The sequence below is a fragment of the Curcuma longa genome, unplaced genomic scaffold (genome assembly GCF_044706935.1).
Source record: "Curcuma longa cultivar G26 ecotype Majalengka, Jawa Barat unplaced genomic scaffold, ITB_CL_G26_1.1 contig_22857, whole genome shotgun sequence".
In the NCBI taxonomy this organism is placed as follows: domain Eukaryota; kingdom Viridiplantae; phylum Streptophyta; class Magnoliopsida; order Zingiberales; family Zingiberaceae; genus Curcuma; species Curcuma longa.
Window position 1 is genome coordinate 3,402 of NW_027432024.1, and position 5,998 is coordinate 9,399.

The 5,998-nt window shown below is 35.8% G+C and overlaps 1 pseudogene; it reads left to right on the forward strand.

Moving 5' to 3' along the window:
- Positions 1-236: 236 nt before the first annotated feature.
- LOC141817997 (uncharacterized) lies at positions 237-5,789 on the forward strand (annotated as a pseudogene).
- The last annotated feature ends 209 nt before the right edge of the window (positions 5,790-5,998 follow it).

The following is a 5,998-nucleotide window of genomic DNA, read 5'->3' on the forward strand; positions in this document are numbered from 1 at the left end:
TTAAATAAATATATAATCTGTCTTCAAAATTATACTCATAACACCATGACCAAATCAAGTAGGTATTAGCTTCGTGAACATTTCATTTCGAAAAAATGCTAGCAACTCATGAATTTAGCATTTTCATGGCATTTCACATTTGATCTGTGCAGACCTGAATGTTTATATGCATGTACTCCTTCATTTCTTCTTTAATTGGTTCCTATTGAAAGTTTGAAACTTTTCTTATCAGGTTATTAATCCTGTAAATTGTGCAAGGAGAGGCTGGATAAATGTGGAAATGGAGGTCATAGCCTGTGAATCATGTGGAGCACGGCTCCTATTCCCAACTCCTTCGTCATGGTCATTGCAACAAGGTGTGCTAAATATATTATACATTTCAAAGATTTAGAGATGTAGATATAAATATGTTGCGCATATGGTATTGTGATTAAACTGAACAAGGTTACACAACGTCAATGTTTTAGTTTTTCCATTAGATAATGTCAAAATAATGGAATTAAGAGTTTGGATTTTGGCTTTATTAGTTTTTGGTTTGAGAAAATTAGGGTTTTTGTCATATACATGTTGTTTGGTTGTTGCATATATGGTGAGTCTTGTGGACCACTACTGTTGAAATTTCATACTTACTAGACATGACTTTGTGTATCATTGTCAATATTCTTCTCTTATTTTTTTCCTATTCATTTCCTGGTGTATGAAATATATGTTATTGTAGTTGAAAAGGCTGCTGCTGTATTCAGCTTGGAGCTTAATAACAGGCATAAGCTTTTATGTCCTTGGATTGACAATGCATGTGATGAAACACTATCTCTGTTTCCTCCAACACCTCCACAAAGTTTGATAGAGAGTTACAATATGCGTTCTTGTGCACTCCTGAAGCTCTCAGCGCTTCCTCTGATTTCATCCTCAGCCATTGATTACATGAAGATGAAAAATCCCCAATTAGAGAATTTTCTTTCAGAGCCACCACACTATCCAATTAACTTCAGCAAAAGTCTTAAGATTGTTGATGGTTCAGTATGCAAGGATATGGATAGTGGTTTGGGAACTGCTGCACATGATTTGTTTTACCAGGTTTGTTTCTTTACACGATTACAGAAATTTCTCCAAATAAGAATAGCTTGTTATGAGTAGATATATTTCAAACATATATTAATTAGTACAAATGGTTGTACTAATAGGAACATGAGGTTTATTTTCGCTCTTTTAATTGGCTATTCTACTACTGCCAATGGTGGTTGGCAGAATAGTTGCCAAACTAAGTTTTGATATCGCTCATTGCTACAATATATGAAATAGATAGCATTAACAACCATATTTACAATTGGAATATAGCATGTAAGTGATATCTTTTAGAAAGGAATATTTTGCAATAAAATTTCATAGATTGAAAGAAAATGTGAAGGATAAGGAAATCAAAAGGAGTATAGAGTTAGCTAAAATAAGTAGTTGAAATGAACTGGAGCTTTTATAGTCTTGTGTGACCATTATATGTTCCTTATGCTCTAAGGGGAATTTCACAAGGCTATGATATTATCTACCATACTTTATGAATCAAAGTATTGGGTTGTTAGCAAACATCGGATACAAAAAGTTAGTGTAACAAAGATAAAATGGCTAAAATGGATGTCTGAAATTACTCAGACAGATAAAGTGAAAAGGCAAAGTTGAAATCCTTATCTGTGTTAGGTTTTTTGTCATCGACCTAAATCTGTTTTTTGTACCATAATGTGCCAATTCTGGTATAGTCCTGCCTGTTGTCATGACCTTTGGTTTATTCCACATATTAGAAAGGGCCCCCCCTCCACCATTGCTAGAATACAAGATCCACAACATCAACGACAAGTATAACACGAGTTAAACAAGTATCAAGCATCTATAAAGCAAATAAACAATCTTTATTCACTTTTTAAAATATAACAAAACACAAGCCAAAGTGTAAGAAAGAATATTTTGTATAGGAAAAGAAAATGCTATAAGTGGAAGGAACTTTTTCATAAAAGAATCATATCAGGATATATAAGCATAAAATGCAGAATGGAAAGAAGGTAAGCATAATCAATTATTCGATAAAACTAGTTTTCAATCACATCTATAGTATCTGTTAGCAACTCTTAAGCTTTTTAACACTTGTTAATGACCACACATGTACATACTTCCATGTTTATTTACATCATTTTTTTATTAAATAGATCCAATAAGAAGTGAATTATTAGAGCCTTGGCTATAGAGTATAGTAGGTACCATCTGATACTTGGGTTGAAGCCCTCACCAGTGATAGATAGCAATATAGTGACACATACACAAATGATTGTGTGCAACACGTGATGTAGGCTAAATCCACATAGCCCAATTGTGGGCTGAAGCCTTCATCATATGGTTAGGCTTGAAGGGTTCATTTATTAATCTTTTGTATCACCATTTATCAGTGACTTGATCACTTGGTGTGGGTATCCTAAGTTGAAAAAGCTAGGGAAAGAAAATTTGGGTTGGTAAAAGGGTGGGATTATAGATATTTTTTATTGTTTATTTATGAGTAAAAATTGAGTGTCAAAAATTTCTACTAAGAAATTAAATGCCTTAAAATATGTCAAAATTTATTCTACCAAAATGGGCAGAAAACTAATTAATTCCTAATAATCCAATTTATGGGCCTTCCGTCTCCACTATATTCATTAATTAATACGATGTTTTCTTTCCATTATAGGGGGCGGTCTCAGTGAGACCAATTGAATTGGATGAGTGGGTTGGATCTAGAAGTTGGTTTGGGAAGCCTGGTGATCTGGCCAAGTCAGTGGAACCATATAGGTTGGTCAATCCAGTCAGGCCAAGCATGTCAGGTGTTCCATTCAAGCGGGGTGGGCTAGGCTGCCGGTTGAGTTAGACGGTTTGATCAGACCAGGCAAGCTGGCAGGCTGATCAAGCTGATTGTGTAAGGTAGTGTGCTTGGGTTGGCCAATTTGTGCAAGACAGCTAATTTGGGTTCTGCAAGGAAAATGAGTCAAACAAATTATTTATTTAAAGTTATTTACCATTGTGAAAACTATTTGTGTTCTTTATAACATTCCTTTCAACCGAATATAAGAATTACTTTTTGTGCATTCCAATCCATGAACCAAACTATAGAAAACTTATTCTTTATTTCTTTCTTACTTACTTTACTCTGTAGGAAACTATGTTATTCCTTAGCTATTCTATTTCGTGAACCAAAGACACCATTGGGATTATCACATTCACATGCAGTTCCACTTTTTAGCTTACAAATTAATTAGAAATTTCACATTTTATACTGTAGTTGGAATAAATTGAGCAGTGTATTAGTAGATGACACTTTGACATATGTTTTAGCATATTGAAGCATGTGATGTTTTAGTATATTTAACCATGTGAAAATAGAAATGAAGCCACTGTCTGGCATGGAAGAAGCTAAAGCAATATAAAGGATAACTACAATAAATGAGATAATTAGTGCATCATGAATTCAATTAAAACTTTTCCATCTATGTGTGGCATATCCCACTTGAGCATGCATACAAAAATTGCAGAACAATGTTCATGCCGAGTCTGTTCACAGCTTGTTAATAAACATTTGACAAGTCAAGATTATTTATGCCGGTATCTAGCTTATTTATTAACCTAGCCTTTGAAAGTGTTGAAGTTTGCTTGTTTATTATTCCAAATGAACGAGTTTAGTACCTAGTTTATTTATGAATGTTTAGTTCATTTTTAGTCAGACTTGTTCAATAGTTCTTCATTGGCAGATTAAAATGTATATATAAATACAGGTATGGAAAATTATCTGCTTGTGTGGTTGGGAACCTAGGCTTCTTCCCTATGTTGTTGACTGTCAAGACCTATCCAATCCATTGGCACAAAGTGCACCTACCCCCAAGTCATCACTACAGTTGCACACTGAACAGAAAGATGGCTTAGTGATTTATTCAAGGGAAATTGAGTCAACTGAATCAGCTACGCTGGATGTTGCTCAGGATTCTTATGATCCAGCATCATCTGTCTTAGAATGCAAATTTTGTGGCGCTTGTGTGGCATTATGGGCTTTTGAAACTGTGCAACGACCTCTAGAACTTTACACCTTACTTGCAGATTCCAGTGACCAAAATGAGTCAATCACTTCTATTGTGATAACTTCTAAAGCAGAGACTTCAGGAACAATCAATTCAAACTTGGGGACTTTTGATACTAGTAGAGGTTCCCATACTCTGAATGATGGTTCGGGATTGAAAGAAAGGTCATTGGGCTTGAATTTGACAATTGCTGGTGGTCCTCCACCAGCTAACAAAATTTCCAACCACGTGTTTCTTTTCCCATTATCAGCAGACATTTAAGAACCAAATTCATATCTAGCAAACATGAAAAGTCATTCAGGGAGCAACCGAATAGTGAGTTCTTGCGGGTAGAAGATTTTCCATCATGGTCTGAGAATGAGATGACTGAGGACCTCATTGTGCCAGATGGTCCAGGATTGTTAAAGCGTAAACGAAATGAAAATGAAAATTTGAGCGGAAGCAACGAGGATAATGCTATAATCAGTTTTAAAGGAGAGATAGCTGGTGCAAGCACTAGTAATGGTGCGAATAACTCTGCAAATGAGGAAGGTGTTATTGATGATGGTAATCTTAAAAATCAAGTGGGCATTCAGAATGTGTTAGAGGTTTCTCAAGGCAATAAAGAAGATATTGTGGATAGAGAGGCATCTCATAAAAAATTGGAGATTGCTGGGGAATCTGCAAGCACAAAGGCTGTTGACACCCAAAATTGTTCTGAGATTGAATTGGTGGAAGAACAAGATAATGTCACAAAGTTTAACAATGATATTTTAACATCAGAATCAATGCCTCACAATTTAGTACCAAACAGTGGTGACTTAACTGCATCTGCTTCAGCTATTGATGCTGCTTTAGCAAGTGCTTGCGCAAATATTGGAAATGGTGAAAAGAATTTTATGCTTAAAACAAAGATGAATAACCAAAGCATTAACATGTCGGATTTGGTGGAATTAAAAAAAAATGATGATGCAAAGGACAAATTTGGTAAGATTCTTAAATTACAATATTTTTGTATTCTTTTTTCTATACATAGTGTTGAAGTTTGATATTTTGTCAACCTATACCTAATTATTTCTTTTGAAAAGCTTGTTCACTTTTTTTTCCCACTCTTCTAAACACAATTATAAAGTTCCCTCCTGTGTGCTTCAGGAAAGAGATCAATTGGAATACAGTATTATCAGGCCAACCAGTTTGATCCAATCAGGCAGCACCGGCCCTATTGCCCCTGCGTGGCTCCAGAGGATGGTGAAGCTATGCCTGGGTGGAGACTGACACTTGCAGCGTTAGTTCTGCGCGAGAAGGAACTGTCAACTTCAAGGGATGAGAGCTCATCGACTTGGCTTGATGATGTACAGAGATTGAGAATGTTTTACAGCTACTACATTGTGTTCACTATTTGTAGTTTCTGAAGACAACTAACTAAATATTCATGATACTCTTACATTTTGCAGGTGGATGATCCTGTTGTTTCTGTGCGGAAACTATTCATGTCTCCCCGCCCAAAGAGACCAAAGGGTGCTCATTGATAACAAAAGAAGGATGCTCATTAGCGTATAGACCCGTTAGTCGATAGGTGCATTAAGCTTGATACTTCGAATTCTATCTGGTTATGTTGTGCTGTGGCCACCTCTTCCAGTATCATTTGGTTATGTGGAGTCTGTGTCATATATGTAATATCTTTTTCGGTACTTGATCTCCAAAGATGCGAGAAACCTTGAATGAGTTGGTCAATTCCTGGGATGATAAACCATTAGATGGTGAATAGCAATGCGGGTTCTGCATTGCCATGTTCTTTATGTGCGAGCAAATACTGAGAGTATGGTCAAGCTCTTTTGCACCACAATAGTGTTTGTTACCAGTCAACAATGGCCACCTTGGTTGCTAAGGAATGAGAACTCACTATAGATCTTGGAGCTAAATTATCAGTT